This window comes from Stenella coeruleoalba, assembly GCF_951394435.1.
Source record: "Stenella coeruleoalba genome assembly, chromosome: 10".
Classification (NCBI taxonomy): domain Eukaryota; kingdom Metazoa; phylum Chordata; class Mammalia; order Artiodactyla; family Delphinidae; genus Stenella; species Stenella coeruleoalba.
Genome location: NC_137156.1, coordinates 27543787 through 27563213, shown reverse-complemented (window position 1 = coordinate 27563213; position 19427 = coordinate 27543787). Strand labels below are relative to the sequence as shown.

At 41.7% G+C, this 19427-nt stretch overlaps 1 long non-coding RNA gene across 2 annotated transcripts in view; it reads right to left on the bottom strand.

Annotated features, from left to right (window-relative positions):
- Positions 1-319: 319 nt before the first annotated feature.
- LOC307192820 overlaps positions 320-19427 on the bottom strand; it is a 157813-nt gene continuing 138705 nt past the window's right edge. For both annotated transcript variants that reach the window (XR_013830173.1, XR_013830174.1), the window contains exons 4-6: positions 11272-11427; positions 9577-9708; positions 320-664 (exon numbers count right to left, since the gene is read on the bottom strand). This is a non-coding gene — a long non-coding RNA (uncharacterized lncRNA). The remainder of the gene's footprint in view (positions 665-9576; positions 9709-11271; positions 11428-19427) is intronic.

The following is a 19427-nucleotide window of genomic DNA, read 5'->3' as shown; positions in this document are numbered from 1 at the left end:
GGACTCCCTCCTGGCTAGCCGTGGTGCACTAACCCCTTCAGGCTATGTTCAAGCCACCAACCCTGGTCCTCTCCCTGCGCTCCGTCGGAAACCCAAACCCGAGGCTCAGCTCGCAGCCCCGCCTGCCCTGGCGGGTGAGCAGACAAGCCTCTCAGGCTGGTGAGTGTCGGTCGGCACCGATCCTCTGTGCGGGAATCTCCCCGCTTTGCCCTCCGCACCCGTTGCTGTGCACTCCTCCGCAGCCCTGAAGCTCTCCCCTCCGCCTCCCGCAGTCTCCTCCCGCAAAGGGGCTTCCTAGTGTGTGAAAACGTTTCCTCCTTCACAGCTCCCTCCCACTGGTGCAGGTGCCGTCCCTATTCTTTTGTCTCTGTTTTTTCTTTTTTTTCTTTTGCCCTACCCAGGTACGTGGGGAGTTTCTTGCCTTTTGGGAGGTCTGAGGTCTTCTGCCAGCCTTCAGTAGGTGTTCTGTAGGAGTTGTTCCACGTGTAGATGTATTTCTGGTGTATCTGTGGGGAGGAAGGTGATCTCCGCGTCTTACTCTTCTGCCATCTTCAAGGTCCCTCCCCTTGCCATCTTTGACCTGCATCCAGGTGTCTGGTGGTAATCTCCCACTCCAGCCAGCAGTGAAATCATGTCATCTTCTAGGGTATAGCTCTGTCTTGACCTGGAGACAGACCCATAAAGATACTTTGGGGGCTTCCCTGGTGGTGCAGTGGTTAAGAACCCACCTGCCAATGCAGGGGACACAGGTTCAAGCCCTGGTCCGGGAAGATCCCACATGCCACAGAGCAACTAACCCCATACACCACAACTACTGAGCCTGCGCTCTAGAGCCCGCGAGCCACAACTACTGAAGCCCATGCACCTAGGGCCCGTGCTCCGCAACAAGAGAAGCCACTGTAATGAGAAGCCCATGCAGCACAATGAAGAGTAGCCCCCGCTCGCCGCAACTAGAGAAAGCCCACGCGCAACAACGTAGACCCAATGCAGCCAAAAATAAATAAAATTAAAAAAAAAATTTGGGACTTCCAGGAAGATGGCGGAAGAGTAAGACACGGAGATCACCTTCCTCCCCACAGATACACCAGAAATACATCTACACATGGAACAACTCCTACAGAACACCTACTGAATGATGGCAGAAGACCTCAGACCTCCCAAAAGGCAAGGAACCCCCCACATACATGGTTAGGGAAAAAGAAAAAACAATAAACAGAGACAAAAGGATAGGGACGGGTCCTGCACCAGCGGGAGAGAGCTGTGAAGGAGGAAAAGTGTCCACACACTAGGAAGCCCCTTCACGGGCGGAGACTGCGGGGGGCGGAGTGGGGGAACTTCGGGGCTGCGGAGGGCAAAGCAGAGAGATTCCCGCACAGAGGATCAGGGCCGACCGGCACTCACCAGCCGAGAGGCTTGTCTGCTCGCCCACCGGGGCAGGCGGGGCTGGGAGCTGAGGCTCCGGCTTCTGTCGGAGCACAGGGAGAGGACTGAGGTTGGCGGCGTGAACACAGCCTGCAGGGCGTTAGTGCACTGCAGCTAGCCAGGAGGGAGTCCGGGGAAAAGTCTGGACCTGCCGAAGAGGCAAGAGACTTTTTCTTCTCTCTTTGTTTCCTGGTGCGCGAGGAGAGGGGATTAAGAGTGCTGCTTAAAGGAGCTCCAGAGACGGGCGCGAGCCGCGGCTAAAAGTGCGGAGCCCAGAGACAGACATGAGACGCTAAGGCTGCTGCTGCCGCCACCAAGAGCCTGTGTGCGAACACAGGTCACTATCCACACCCCCTTCCGGGGAGCCTGTGCAGCCCGCCACTGCCAGGGTCCCAGGATCCAGGGACAACTCCCCCGGGAGAACGCACGGCGCGCCTCAGGCTGGTGCAACATCACGCCGGCCTCTGCCGCCACAGGCCCGCCCCGCACGCCGTGACCCTCCCTACCCGCCCCCGCCCCCCCCCCCCCCCCCCCCGGCCTCAGTAAGCCAGAGCCTCCGAATTAGCGGCTCCTTTAACCCCGTCCTGTCTGAGCAAAGAACAGACGCCCTCCGGCGACTTACACGTACAAATCCAAGCTGAGCCCCTGGGAGCTGTGAGAACAAAGAAGAGAAAGGGAAATCTCTCCCAGCAGCCTCAGAAGCAGCGGATTAAAGCTCCACAATCAACTTGATGTACCCTGCATCTGTGGAATACATGAAGAGACAACAAATCATCCCAAATTAAGGAGCCCTGTGGATGAAAGGCTCTTGGTGCTGCAGCCAGGAGTCAGTGCTGTGCCTCTGAGGAAGGAGAGCCAACTTCAGGACACTGGTCCACAAGAGGCCTCCCAGCTGCACATAATATCAAACGGCAAAAATCTCCCAGAGATCTCCATCTCAACGCCAGCACCCAGCTTCACTCAACGACCAGCAAGCTACAGTGCTGGACATCCTATGCCAAACAACTAGCAAGACAGGAACACAACCCCACCCATTAGCAAAGAGGCTGCCCAAAATCATAATAAGTCTACAGACACCCCAAAACACACCAACAGACGTGGACCTGCCCATCAGAAAGACAAGATCCAGCCTCATCCACCAGAACACAGGCACTAGTACCCTCCACCAGGAAGCCTACACAACCCACTGAACCAACCTTAGCCACTGGAGACAGACACAAAAAACAACAGGAACTACGAACCTTCAGCCTGCAAAAAGGAGACCCCAAACACAGTAAGATAAGCAAAATGAAAAGACAGAAAAACACACAGCAGATGAAGGAGCAAGATAAAAACCCACCAGACCTAACAAATGAAGAGGAAATAGGCAGTCTACCTGAAAAAGAATTCAGAATAATGATAGTAAAGATGATCCAAAATCTTGGAAATAGAATAGACAAAATGCAAGAATCAGTTATCAAGGACCTAGAAGAACTAAAGATGAACAACACAATAAATGAAATAAAAAATACTCTAGATGGGATCAATAGCAGAATAACTGAGGCAGAAGAACGGATAAGTGACCTGGAAGATAAAATAGTGGAAATAACTACTGCAGAGCAGAATGAAGAAAAAAGGATGAAAAGAACTGAGGACAGTCTCAGAGACCTCTGGGACAACATTAAACGCACCAACATTCGAATTATAGGGGTTCCAGAAGAAGAAGAGAAAAAGAAAGGGACTGAGAAAATATTTGAAGAGATTATAGTTGAAAACTTCCCTAATATGGGAAAGGAAATAGTTAATCAAGTCCAGGAAGCACAGAGAGTCCCATACAGGATAAATCCAACGAGAAATACGCCAAGACACATATTAATCAAACTGTCAAAAATTAAATACAAAGAAAACATATTAAAAGCAGCAAGGGAAAAACAACAAATAACACACAAGGGAATCCCCATAAGGTTAACAGCTGATCTCTCAACAGAAACTCTGCAAGCCAGAAGGGAGTGGCAGGACATATTGAAAGTGTTGAAGGAGAAAAACCTGCAACCAAGATTATTCTGCCCAGCAAGGATCTCATTCAGATTTGATGGAGAAATTAAAACCTTTACAGACAAGCAAAAGCTGAGAGAGTTCAGCACCACCAAACCAGCTTTACAACAAATGCTAAAGGAACTTCTCTAGACAAGAAACACAAGAGAAGGAAAAGACCTACAATAACGAACCCAAAACAATTTAGAAAATGGGAATAGGAACATACATATCGATAATTATCTTAAATGTAAATGGACTAAATGCAACCACCAAAAGACACAGATTGGCTGAATGGATACAGAAACAAGACCCTTATATATGCTGTCTACAAGAGACCCACTTCAGACCTAGAGACACATACAGACTGAAAGTAAGGGGATGGAAAAAGATATTCCATGCAAATGGAAACCAAAAGAAAGCTGGAGTAGCAATTCTCATATCAGACAAATAGACTTTAAAATAAGGACTATTAAAAGAGACAGAGAAGGACACTACATAATGATCAAGGGATCGATCCAAAATAAGATATAACACTTGTAAATATTTATGCACCCAACATAGGAGCACCTCAATACATAAGGCAAATACTGACAGCCATAAAAGGGGAAATCGACAGTAACACATTCATAGTAGGGGACTTTAACACCCCACTTTCACCAATGGACGGATCATCCAAAATGAAAATAAATAAGGTAACACAAGCTTTAAATGATACATTAAACAAGATGGACTTAATTGATATTTATAGGACATTCCATCCAAAAACAACAGAATACACATTTTTCTCTAGTGCTCATGGAACATTCTCCAGGATAGATCATATCTTGGGTCACAAATCAAGCCTTGGTAAATTTAAGAAAATTGAAATTGTATCAAGTATCTTTTCCGACCACAACGCTATGAGACTAGATATCAATTACAGGAAAAGATCTGTAAAAAATACAAACACATGGAGGCTAAACAATACACTACTTAATAACGAAGTGATCACTGAAGAAATCAAAGAGGAAATCAAAAAATACCTAGAAACAAATGACAATGGAGACACGACAACTCAAAATCTATGGGATGCAGCAAAAGCAGTTCTCAGAGGGAAGTTTATAGCAATACAATCCTACCTTAAGAAACAGGAAACATCTCGAATAAACAACCTAACCTTGCACCTAAAGCAATTAGAGAAAGAAGAACAAAAAAACCCCAAAGCTAGCAGAAGGAAAGAAATCATAAAAATCAGATCAGAAATAAATGAAAAAGAAATGAAGGAAACGATGGCAAAGATCAATAAAACTAAAAGGTGGTTCTTTGAAAGGATAAACAAAATTGATAAACCATTAGCGAGACTCATCAAGGAAAAGGAGAAGACTCAAATCAATAGAATTAGAAATGAAAAAGGAGAAGTAACAACTGACACTGCAGAAATACAAAAGATCATGAGAGATTACTACAAGCAACTCTATGCCAATAAAATGGACAACCTGGAAGAAATGGACAAATTCTTAGAAAGGCACAACCTGCCTAGACTGAATCAGGAAGAAATAGAAAATATGAACAGACCAATCACAAGCACTGAAATTGAAAGTGTGATTAAAAATCTTCCAACAAACATAAGCCCAGGACCAGATGGCTTCACAGGCGAATTCTATAAAACATTTAAAGAAGAGCTAACACCTATCCTTCTCAAACTCTTCCAAAATACAGCAGAGGGAGGAACACTCCCCAACTCATTCTACGAGGCCACCATCACCCTGATACGAAAACCAGACAAGGATGTCACAAAGAAAGAAAACTACAGGCCAATATCACTGATGAACATAGATGCAAAAATCCTCAACAAAATACTAGCAAACAGAATCCAACAGCACATTAAAAGGATCATACACCATGATCAAGTGGGGTTTATTCCAGGAATGCAAGGATTCTTCAATATATGCAAATCAATCAACGTGATACACCATATTAACAAATTGAAGGAGAAAAACCATATGATCATCTCAATAGATGCAGAGAAAGCTTTTGACAAAATTCAACACCCATTTATGATAAAAACCCTGCAGAAAGTAGGCATACAGGGAACTTTCCTCAACATAATAAAGGCCATATATGACAAACCCACAGCAAACATCGTCCTCAATGGTGAAAAACTGAAAGCATTTCCACTAAGATCAGGAACAAGACAAGGTTGCCCACTCTCACCACTCTTATTCAACATAGTTTTGGAAGTTTTAGCCACAGCAATCAGAGAAGAAAAGGAAATAAAAGGAATCCAAATCAGAAAAGAAGAAGTAAAGCTGTCACTCTTTGCAGATAACATGATACTATACATAGAGAATCCTAAAGATGCTACCAGAAATCTACTAGAGCTAATCAATGAAGTTGGTAAAGTAGCAGGATACAAAATTAATGCACAGAAATCTCTGGCATTCCTATACACTAAGGATGAAAAATCTGAAAGTGAAATCAAGAAAACACTCCCATTTACCATTGCAACAAAAAGAATAAAATATCTAGGAATAAACCTACCTAAGGAGACAAAAGACCTGTATGCAGAAAATTATAAGACACTGATGAAAGAAATTAAAGATGATACAAATAGATGGAGAGATATACCATGTTCTTGGATTGGAAGAATCAACATTGTGAAAATGACTCTACTACCCAAAGCAATCTACAGATTCAATGCAATCCCTATCAAACTACCACTGGCATTTTTCACAGAACTAGAACAAAAAAGTTCACAAAATGTATGGAAACACAAAAGACCCCGAATAGCCAAAGCAATCTTGAGAATGAAAAACAGAGGTGGAGGAATCAGGCTCCCTGACTTCAGACTATACTACAAAGCTACAGTAATCAAGACAGTACGGTACTGGCACAAAAACAGAAATATAGATCAATGGAACAGGATAGAATGCCCAGAGATAAACCCACGCACATATGGTCACCTTATCTTTGACAAAGGAGGCAGGAATGTACAGTGGAGAAAGGACAGCCTCTTCAATAAGTGGTGCTGGGAAAACTGGACAGCTACATGTAAAAGTATGAGATTAGATCACTCCCTAACACCATACACAAAAATAACCTGAAAATGGATTAAAGACCTAAATGTAAGGCCAGAAACTATCAAACTCTTAGAGGAAAACATAGGCAGGACACTCTATGACATAAATCACAGCAAGGTCCTTTTTGACCCACCTCCTAGAGAAATGGAAATAAAAACAAAAGTAAACAAATGCGACCTAATGAAACTTAAAAGCTTTTGCACAGCAAAGGAAACCATAAAGAAGACCAAAAGACAACCCTCAGAATGGGAGAAAATATTGGCAAATGAAGCAACTGACAAAGGATTAATCTCCAAAATTTATAAGCAGCTCATGCAGCTTAATAACAAAAAAACAAACAACCCAATCCAAAAATGGGCAGAAGACCTAAATAGACATTTCTCCAAAGAAGATATACAGACTGCCAACAAACACATGAAAGAATGCTCAACATCACTAATCATTAGAGAAATGCAAATCAAAACTACAATGAGATATCATCTCACACCAGTCAGAATGGCCATCATCAAAAAATCTAGAAACAATAAATGCTGGAGAGGATGTGGAGAAAAGGGAACCCTCTTACACTGTTGGTGGGAATGTAAATTGATACAGCCACTGTGGAGAATAGTATGGAGGTTCCTTAAAAAACTACAAATAGAACTACCATATGACCCAGCAATCCCACTACTGGGCATATACCCTGAGAAAACCAAAATTGAAAAAGAGTCATGTACCAAAATGTTCATTGCAGCTCTATTTACAATAGCCCAGAGATGGAAACAACCTAAGTGCCCATCATTGGATGAATGGATAAAGAAGATGTGCCACATATATACAATGGAATATTACTCAGCCATAAAAAGAAACGAAATTGAGCTAATTGTAATGAGGTGGATAGACCTAGAGTGTGTCATACAGAGTGAAGTCAGAAAGAGAGAGACAAATACCGTATGCTAACACATATATATGGAATTTAAGGGAAAAAATGTCATGAAAAACCTAGGGGTGAAACAGGTAATAAGACACAGACTTACTAGAGAATGGACTTGAGGATATGGGGAGGGGGAAGGGTAAACAGTGACAAAGCGAGAGAGAGGCATGGATATATATACACTACCAAACGTAAGGTAGATAGCTAGTGGGAAGCAGCCGCATAGCACAGGGAGATCAGCTCGGTGCTTTGTGACCGCCTGGAGGGGTGGGATAGGGAGGGTGGGAGGGAGGGAGATGCAAGCGGGAAGAGATATGGGAACATATGTAGATATATAACTGATTCATTTTGTTGTGAAGCTGAAACTAACATACCATTGTAAAGCAATTACACTCCAATAAAGATGTTAAAATGAAAAAAAATTTTTTTTTTAAAGCTACTTTGGACCCCTGATAGCACAGTTCTTTGTTTTTACCTTTGTTTTTACCTCTAAGTTCAATCTTCATGGAGTCTACCAGGGAAATAGAGACATTTACTGAATAATCTCACAACTTCAAAACGTGAATGCAAACTGGGTTAAGTGCTATGAAGGAAAAGTAGAAGCATTAGAGTGAGTCTGAAGATAAACTCTAAGGGATGAATATGAGGGGACCAGGCTCATGGGAGTTGGGAATGGGGAAAATGGGACTAGAGAAGAAAACTGTGGGTAGAGGAACGAATGTATTCAAAGGCTTGAGTTGAGAGAGAGCATGCTAATATCAAAGAATGGAAAGGAAGCCACTGTGGACAGAGAGTGACAGAGGAGGGACTCCTGAAGGTGGTTGGCCAGACAGGTAAGGGTCTTCCAGGTCCTAACTACACAAAGTGTCATCTGCAGACCACCAGTATCGGGTCACCAGGGCACTTAGCATCAATGCAGAATCTTGGCTGAGTCTGACGCAGAATCAGAATCAGCATTTTGAAAAGATCTCCAGGTGATTTGTACACACATTTAAGTTTGAGAGATATGGATCTAAAATTAATTAAAGATTTTTAATTAATGCTTAGAGCAATGGAAAGTCATTGAGGGATTTTTGAGATTGGTGGAGTCGTCAAATTTATATTTTTTTAAGGGTTGCCCTGGAAGTAATGTGGAAGAACAGACTGGGTGGGCAGAACAGAGTTACCAACTGCAGGGAGGATATTGGTGCGATAAGGCGAGATGATGGTAGCATGGACTAGAGTGGGCGTGGTTTTCGGAGAGAGAGTGCGTGCAGTGGAGAGACGTTTAGATTGCATCGCTACTGGGCCTCCTTGGGGGCGAATGGATACGATGGATGAGAGAGATGCCCAGGGTGAGTGCCAGACTTCCAGCTTTATGAGTGGGGACATTCTTCACCAACTAAGAAGTATAGAGTAGGTCAGATGTGGGGCTGCTTGTTTGGTAAACATAGTGAGTTTGGCTTTGGGTATATTGAGTTTGGAGTGTGAAAATATGAAGAGGATCACCTTCTTTTACACAAGCACACACACACATTCTCTCTGTCTCTTTCCCTCTCTCTCTTTGTCTTTCGGCCTTGTTCCTTCTGTAGAGTTGCCATGCTCCCTCTCAACTTGAGTGTTTGAACACATTCTTCCCTCTGCCTGGAAGTTTTTTTTTTGTTGTTGTTTTATCTCCATTTCTGTCCATTCCCACAACTCTTATTCACCTGGATTACTTGTATGTGTGTGTATATGTGTGTAAAGACAAGTTCTGAGTTGGCAACATTATCTATATTTGACTTTGGGGGGAATGGAATAAATTACCCAGGGAAAGATGGCAAGGATGCAAGTCTTCTTCTGACTCAGCTGTGAACCAGGCACATGAACTTCTAAAAGTTCACTAATCTGAACAAAAGAAGAGGGCTAATAACAAACGTCTTCCAGTGTTACGATGGAGTGAAAATAGGTGTATATAAAAATGCTTTGAGAAATATGAAGAATATTAAATTGTGTTAATGTTTTGAGACATCTTGCCCAAATACAGTGTAAAAAGATTTAAAATCAAGTTGCATATTATAGAGTCTCAGTTTTCTCAGTTATTGAAAGAAGTTAGAAAAAATTAGCTCTACAATTCCTTCCAGCTCGGTCTAGATACAAGTATGAAATATTTTCTCAATTCTGCAAAAGCACAGTTCTTTCCATTACCTTTGGTTGTATGGTACAGGGATTATCTAGCTTCCTGATCCTTTTGTGAAGATAGATGTTCAATATCTTATATTTTTCCTCCTCTTTAGTTGAAGTCCAGATTCAGGAAGTGGAATGATGATACTGCACATGCTGTTTAAAAGGAAATTATCATTTATTGAGTGTCTGCTGTGTGCTAAGTACTGTGAGAGGCAAAAGATGAGGCATGCTTATAACTTAATTAGGGAAATAAAGCATTAATGTATAAAATGATGCTACCAGAATAAAATAACAATAAATATGAAATACAGAAATGTCTTGGGGCAAAACATGATTATTGCCCTGATACTGGGAGCAGAGCTTTATCTCATGGTACACATACTAGGAGTGTTGAAATCAGAAAAGGGAGGCATTGTGGTCAACCAGAATAGTCTGGTTGAAAAAAGTAAGATGGTAAGAAGTGAGGAGAGTGTCTCCTGTGAAGGGAGTTGCGTATACAAGCCCAGAAATGGGAATGTATATGCATGTCTGCATGGTGTGAGAACGGAAGTCTAATTACAGAATCCATGTAGGGAAATAGTGAGGAATCAGGCTGAAAATCAACATTGCATATAAAATAGGGGCAGCATTAATACCAGGGTAAGCAGTTTGAATTAAGAGATATAAGGCAATTTCGTGTATTTGGAAAAAGTACTCCGAAACCTCAAGGTCTAAACTATAAAACTCAAGCAAAAACGTAGCTTGAATAAAATGATCCAAGCTATTCTTTGCATTTATAGTATCCGCTTTCTCTTTTTCAACTGAACAGAGCAGATAATATTCTTCATCTACGTTAGATGTGATATTAGTAAACTCAATACGATGAGTATGTAAGTGGGAGATAAACATATTACAGGACCCAGACACCTTGCAATTGTTTGGATTAACAATTTCCTGCAATCACCAGGTGTAAGAGGCTAGAGACAAGGAAGAGTGGGAAGTGTGGATTATATCAGCTCTACTGTAGTTCTGTAAGCTTGCCTTTGTGGAGAGAAAGCCCTAGAGAATAAGCAGGGGTTTCCTTTTAATGGAGAAATCTCTTGATGTGAAGGAGCATCTTGATCTTTCACAAAGATCTCATACTTCTACAGTATGATGTACCATTATCCTTCTATTATACCAAGGGATGTAAGACTCTTCCTGTGCAAACAAACATAAGTTGGCAGAAATCTTGTAGCAACAGTGTTCCATTTCTCCACATCTACCCCACCATCCTCTGTCATCATCATAGACCTATGACTGGAAGAAAACTATAGCAAAGTTTTCCTGTATTCACCTTTCCTAAAGCAAGCTACACTTAGCCAAATAACTGACTAGTCTTAAAAACAAACAAACAGACACTGTCTGGAGCCTCTATGATAATTTGTTTCCAGTGATTCATAATACTTGTAGCCTGGAAGTTTCTGTCAGTGCTTAGACTAAAATTCTTCTAAGGTATTTTACTTTTTACTTTTTTTCTGTCTCATTTAGATACCACCTTCCTTTCCAGCTTCTGTGTAAAGCCACTGTCTCAGTCTCCACTTTACAATTCACACTGGGAATCATAGGACCAGTTCAATTCGATGTATATATAAGTAAACACACTAGCTCTACACATGGTTCTGGGACCAAGAGGAAACCCCAGGATATATCTTTCTCCAGGGATTTGCAGTTTAGTTGGAGAGGCAAGACACTTACGCTCGAGTTGGTATTTGGAAGTCCCAGGCTGTCTTTTAGGCCAGAGAGAGAGCCTTAAGCCATGTGGTCTTCAAAAGATGAATGGCAGGCTGGAATGGTTGAGGAAGGCTTCATGGAAGAGCAGTGCCTTGGAGAGTAAAGAGTAGAGCCTGGAATCTAAAAAAATGATACAAATAAACTTATTTATAAAACAGAAATAGATTCAGACATAGAAAACAAACTTATGGTTACCAAAGGGGAAAAGGCCAGGGGGTGGGGGGGAAGGGAGGGATAAATTAGGAGTTTGGGATGAACAGATACACACTACTATATATAAAATAGATAAACAACAAGGATCTACTGTATAGCACAGGGAACTATATTCAGTATCTTGCAACAACCTATAATGGAAAAGATTCTGAAAAAGATTACATATATATATATATATATATATATATATATAAAAACTGAATCACTTTGCTGTTCACCTGAGACTAACACAACATTGCAAATCAACAATACATCAGATCTTCCTCCCCACAGATACACCAGAAATACATCTACACGTGGAACAACTCCTACGGAGCACCTACTGAACGCTGGCAGAAGACCTCAGACCTCCCAAAAGGCAAGGAACCCCCCACGTACCTGGTTAGGGCAAAAGAAAAAAATAAACAGAGACAAAAGGATAGGGACGGGTCCTGCATCAGTGGGAGGGAGCTGTGAAGGAGGAAAAGTGTCCACACACTAGGAAGACCCTTCATGGGCGGAGACTGTGGGTGGCGGAGTGGGGGAGCTTCGGAGCCGCAGAGGAGAGCAACAGGGGTGCAGAGGGCAAAGCAGAGAGATTCCAGCGCAGAGGATCGGGGCCAACTGGAACTCACCAGCCGAGAGGCTTGTCTGCTCTCCCGACGGGGTGGGCGGGGCTGGAAGCTGAGGCTCCGGCTTCTATCGGAGCGCCGGGAGAGGACTGAGGTTGGCGGCGTGAACACAGCCTGCAGGGCTGTAGTGCACAGCGGCTACCCGGGAGGGAGTCCGGGGAAAAGTCTGGACCTGCCGAGAGGCAAGAGGCTTTTTCTTACCTGTTTCCTGGTGCACGAGGAGAGGGGATTAAGAACACTGCTTAAGAGAGCTCCAGAGGCGGGCGCGAGCCGCGGCTAAAAGTGCGGAGCCCAGAGACAGACATGAGATGCTAAGGCCGCTGCTGCCGCCCCCAAGAAGCCAGTGTGCAAGCACAGGTCACTATCCACACCCCGCTTCCGGGGAGCCTGTACAGCCCGCCACTGCCAGAGTACCAGGATCCAGGGACAACTTCCCCGGAAGAACACACGGCGCGCCTCAGGCTCGTGCAACGTCACGCCGGCCTCTGCCGCCACAGGCCTGCCCCGCACTCCGTGACCCTCCCTACCCCCCCGCCCCCCCTCCCCGGCCTGAGTGAGCCAGAGCCTCCGAATCAGCGGCTCCTTTAACCCCGTCCTGTCTGAGCAAAGAACAGACGCCCTATGGCAACGTACACGCACAGGCGGGGCCAAATCCAAAGCTGAGCCCCTGGGAGCTGTGAGAACACAGAAGAGAAAGGGAAATCTCTCCCAGCAGCCTCAGAAGCAGCGGATTAAAGCTCCACAATCAACTTGATGTACCCTGCATCTGTGGAATACATGAAGAGACAACAAATCATCCCAAATTAAGGAGCCATGTGGATGAAAGGCTCTTGGTGCTGCAGCCAGGAGTCAGTGCTGTGCCTCTGAGGAAGGAGAGCCAACTTCAGGACACTGGTCCACAAGAGGCCTCCCAGCTGCACATAATATCAAACGGCGAAAATCTCCCAGAGATCTCCATCTCAACGCCAGCACCCAGCTTCACTCAACAACCAGCAAGCTACAGTGCTGGACATCCTATGCCAAACAACTAGCAAGACAGGAACACAACCCCACCCATTAGCAGAGAGGCTGCCCAAAATCATAATAAGTCTACAGACACCCCAAAACACACCACCAGACGTGGACCTGCCCACCAGAAAGACAAGATCCAGCCTCATCCACCAGAACACAGGCACTAGTACCCTCCACCAGGAAGCCTACACAACCCACTGAACCAACCTTAGCCACTGGGGACAGACATCAAAAACAACAGGAACTACGAACCTGAAGCCTGCAAAAGGGAGACCCCAAACACAGTAAGATAAGCAAAATGAAAAGACAGAAAAACACACAGCAGATGAAGGAGCAAGATAAAAACCCACCAGACCTAACAAATGAAGAGGAAATAGGCAGTCTACCTGAAAAAGAATTCAGAATAATGATAGTAAAGATGATCCAAAATCTTGGAAATAGAATAGGCAAAATTGCAAGAATCATTTAATAAGGACCTAGAAGAACTAAAGATGAAACAAACAATGATGAACAACACAATAAATGAAAAATACTCTACATGGGATCATTAGCAGAATAACTGAGGCAAAAGAACAGATAAGTGACCTGGAAGATAAAATAGTGGAAATAACTACTGCAGAGCAGAATAAAGAAAAAAGAATGAAGAGAACTGAGGACAGTCTCAGAGACCTCTGGGATAACATTAAACACACCAACATTCGAATTATAGGGGTTCCAGAAGAAGAAGAGAAAAAGAAAGGGACTGAGAAAATATTTGAAGAGATTATAGTTGAAAACTTCCCTAATATGGGAAAGGAAATAGTTAATCAAGTCCAGGAAGCACAGAGAGTCCCATACAGGATAAATCCAACGAGAAATACGCCAAGACACATATTAATCAAACTGTCAAAAATTAAATACAAAGAAAACATATTAAAAGCAGCAAGGGAAAAACAACAAATAACACACAAGGGAATCCCCGTAAGGTTAACAGCTGATCTTTCAGCAGAAACTCTGCAAACCAGAAGGGAGTGGCAGGACATATTGAAAGTGTTGAAGGAGAAAAACCTGCAGCCAAGACTACTCTACCCAGCAAGGATCTCATTCAGATTTGATGGAGAAATTAAAACCTTTACAGACAAGCAAAAGCTGAGAGAGTTCAGCACCACCAAACCAACTCTACAACAACTGCTAAAGGATTTTCTCTAGGCAAGAAACACAAAAGAAGGAAAAGACCTACAATAACGAACCCAAAACAATTAAGAAAATGGGAATGGGAACACACATATCGATAATTACCTTAAATGTAAATGGACTAAATGCTCCCACCAAAAGTAACAGATTGGCTGAATGGATACAAAAACAAGACCCATATATTTTCTGTCTACAAGAGACCCACTTCAGACCTAGAGACACTTACAGACTGAAAGTAAGGGGATGGAAAAAAGGTATTTCATGCAAATGGAAACCAAAAGAAAGCTGGAGTAGCAATTCTCATATCAGACAAAATAGACTTTAAAACAAAGACTATTAAAAGAGACAAGGACACTACATAATAATCAAGGGATCGATCCAAGAAGATATAACAATTGTAAATATTTATGCACCCAACATAGGAGCACCTCAATACATAAGGCAAATACTGACAGCCATAAAAGGGGAAATCGACAGTAACACATTCATAGTAGGGGACTTTAACACCCCACTTTCACCAATGGACAGATCATCCAAAATGAAAATAAATAAGGTAACACAAGCTTTAAATGATACATTAAACAAGATGGACTTAATTGATATTTATAGGACATTCCATCCAAAAACAACAGAATACACATTTTTCTCTAGTGCTCATGGAACATTCTCCAGGATAGATCATATCTTGGGTCACAAATCAAGCCTTGGTAAATTTAAGAAAATTGAAATTGTATCAAGTATCTTTTCCGACCACAACGCTATAAGACTAGATATTAATTACAGGAAACGATCTGTAAAAAATACAAACACATGGAGGCTAAACAATACACTACTTAATAACGAAGTGATCAATGAAGAAATCAAAGAGGAAATCAAAAAATACCTAGAAACAAATGACAATGGAGACACGACAACTCAAAATCTATGGGATGCAGCAAAAGCAGTTCTCAGAGGGAAGTTTATAGCAATACAATCCTACCTTAAGAAACAGGAAACATCTCGAATAAACAACCTAACCTTGCACCTAAAGCAATTAGAGAAAGAAGAACAAAAAAATCCCAAAGTTAGCAGAAGGAAAGAAGTCATAAAAATCAGATCAGAAAAAATGAAAAAGAAATGAAGGAAACAATAGCAAAGATCAATAAAACTAAAAGCTAGTTCTTTGAAAGGATAAACAAAATTGATAAACCATTAGCCAGACTCATCAAGAAAAAAAGGGAGAAGACTCAAATCAATAGAATTAGAAATGAAAAAGGAGAAGTAACAACTGACACTGCAGAAATACAAAAGATCATGAGAGATTACTACAAGCAACTCTATGCCAATAAAATGGACAACCTGGAAGAAATGGACAAATTCTTAGAAAGGCACAACCTGCCAAGACTGAATCAGGAAGAAATAGAAAATATGAACAGACCAATCACAAGCACTGAAATTGAAACTGTGATTAAAAAATCTTCCAACAAGCAAAAGCCCAGGACCAGATGGCTTCACAGGCGAATTCTATCAAACATTTAGAGAAGAGCTATCACCTATCCTTCTCAAACTCTTCCAAAATATAGCAGAGGGAGGAACACTCCCCAACTCATTCTACGAGGCCACCATCACCCTGGTACGAAAACCAGACAAGGATGTCACAAAGAAAGAAAACTACAGGCCAATATCACTGATGAACATAGATGCAAAAATCCTCAACAAAATACTAGCAAACAGAATCCAACAGCACATTGAACGGATCATACACCATGATCAAGTGGGGTTTATTCCAGGAATGCAAGGATTCTTCAATATACACAAATCTATCAATGTGATAAACCATATTAACAAATTGAAGGAGAAAAACCATATGATCATCTCAATAGATGCAGAGAAAGCTTTTGACAAAATTCAACACCCATTTATGATAAAAACCCTGCAGAAAGTAGGCATACAGGGACCTTTCCTCAACATAATAAAGGCCATATATGACAAACCCACAGCCAACATCATCCTCAATGGTGAAAAACTGAAAGCATTTCCACTAAGATCAGGAACAAGACAAGGTTGCCCACTCTCACCACTCTTATTCAACATAGTTTTGGAAGTTTTAGCCACAGCAATCAGAGAAGAAAAGGAAATAAAAGGAATCCAAATCGGAAAAGAAGAAGTAAAGCTGTCACTCTTTGCAGATAACATGATACTATACATAGAGAATCCTAAAGATGCTACCAGAACACTACTAGAGCTAATCAATGAAGTTGGTAAAGTAGCAGGATACAAAATTAATGCACAGAAATCTCTGGCATTCCTATACACTAAGGATATGAAAAATCTGAAAGTGAAATCAAGAAAACACTCCCATTTACCATTGCAACAAAAAGAATAAAATATCTAGGAATAAACCTACCTAAGGAGACAAAAGACCTGTATGCAGAAAATTATAAGACACTGATGAAAGAAATTAAAGATGATACAAATAGATGGAGAGATATACCATGTTCTTGGATTGGAAGAATCAACATTGTGAAAATGACTCTACTACCCAAAGCAATCTACAGATTCAATGCAATCCCTATCAAACTACCACTGGCATTTTTCACAGAACTAGAACAAAAAATTTCACAATTTGTATGGAAACACAAAAGACTCCGAATAGCCAAAGCAATCTTGAGAACGAAAAACGGAGCTGGAGGAATCAGGCTCCCTGACTTCAGACTATACTACAAAGCTACAGTAATCAAGACAGTATGGTACTGGCACAAAAACAGAAATATAGATCAATGGAACAGGATAGAATGCCCAGAGATAAACCCACACACATATGGTCACCTTATCTTTGACAAAGGAGGCAGGAATGTACAGTGGAGAAAGGACAGCCTCTTCAATAAGTGGTGCTGGGAAAACTGGACAGCTACATGTAAAAGTATGAGATTAGATCACTCCCTAACACCATACACAAAAGTAAGCTCAAAATGGATTAAAGACCTAAATGTAAGGCCAGAAACTATCAAACTCTTAGAGGAAAACACAGGCAGGACACTCTATGACATAAATCACAGCAAGGTCCTTTTGACCCACCTCCTAGAGAAATGGAAATAAAAACAAAAGTAAACGAATGAAACCTAATGAAACTGAAAAGCTTTTACAGAGCAAAGGAAACCATAAAGAAGACCAAAAGACAACCCTCAGAATGGGAGAAAATATTGGCAAATGAAGCAACTGACAAAGGATTAATCTCCAAAATTTATAAGCAGCTCATGCAGCTTAATAACAAAAAAACAAACAACCCAATCCAAAAATGGGCAGAAGACCTAAATAGACATTTCTCCAAAGAAGATATACAGACTGCCAACAAACACATGAAAGAATGCTCAACATCATTAATCATTAGAGAAATGCAAATCAAAACTACAATGAGATATCATCTCACACCAGTCAGAATGGCCATCATCAAAAAATCTAGAAACAATAAATGCTGGAGAGGGTGTGGAGAAAAGGGAACCCTCTTACACTGTTGGTGGGAATGTAAAATTGATACAGCCACTGTGGAGAACAGTATGGAGGTTCCTTAAAAAACTACAAATAGAACTACCATATGACCCAGCAATCCCACTACTGGGCATATACCCTGAGAAAACCATAATTCAAAAAGAGTTATGTACCAAAATGTTCATTGCAGCTCTATTTACAATAGCCCGGAGATGGAAACAACCTAAGTGTCCATCATCGGATGAATGGATAAAGAAGATGTGGCACATATATACAATGGAATATTACTCAGCCATAAAAAGAAACGAAATTGAGCTAATTGTAATGAGGTGGATAGACCTAGAGTGTGTCATACAGAGTGAAGTCAGAAAGAGAGAGACAAATACCGTATGCTAACACATATATATGGAATTTAAGAAAAAAAAATGTCATGAAAAACCTAGGGGTGAAACAGGAATAAAGACACAGACTTACTAGAGAATGGACTTGAGGCTATGGGGAGGGGGAAGGGTAAACGGTGACAAAGCGAGAGAGAGGCATGGACATATATACACTACCAAACGTAAGGTAGATAGCTAGTGGGAAGCAGCCGCATAGCACAGGGAGATCAGCTCGGTGCTTTGTGACCGCCTGGAGGGGTGGGATAGGGAGGGTGGGATAGGGAGGGTGGGAGGGAGGGAGACGCAAGCGGGAAGAGATATGGGAACATATGTAGATATATAACTGATTCATTTTGTTGTGAAGCTGAAACTAACATACCATTGTAAAGCAATTACACTCCAATAAAGATGTTAAAATGAAAAAAAAATACATCAATAAAAAATTTAAAAAAGCTCTTTAAAAATAAAAAAAATAAAGTTAGGCCTATAGTTTAATCTACAAAAATGTTTGTCAGGGTGTTGTTCATAATAAAATATTAGCTGGATATGTCCACTATTAAATAATCAAGTATATTAATTTTGATAAATTGTCATGATAGGATACTAAAAGTCATATTGAAGAACAGTATATATACCAATTATGTAAAATAGGACTGTAAAAATAAAAGCTGAAAATATATACTATGTAGATGAGATACTGATAGCAGCAATCTCTGGATAGTTGTGTTTTTGGTAGTAATTTATCGTGTGTGATCTATATTAACTTTCTTAAAATAAAAAAAGAAAAGAACGAGTAGAATCTGATTACACCAAGAAGAGCAAATAAAGTGATCAAGGTGAGGGTCAAGGGATGGCAGTGCAGTGACTGCTGACAGATAAAGTTCTGAAATGAACTTGCCTTTATTAGAACATTTCCATCCACCTGAAAGCAAACCTCCTCTCCTAGCTGCTTTGCTAAAGATGGCCAGACTGCCTTCTTAAGCTATACTCTCTTGGCAGTTAGAGCGAGCTCCACCTAGGATGAGATGAGAATGCATGTCCCTCCCCTCAGAGTGAGACCAGGTGCCAAAGAAACCAAAGTCAAAGAGGAGCTTTTCACCTTGACCCCCTTTGCTCCACCTCCCCATGCTTAGGACAAACACCACCCCCTCTGGGAACATCAAGAGTCCTCACATTTCCTGCATCTTACAGTCTTTCCAGTTTCTCCAAGCCTTTGATCTCTAACCTGTCCGTGACTATATCAATTTTAAAAAGAAGAAAAAAA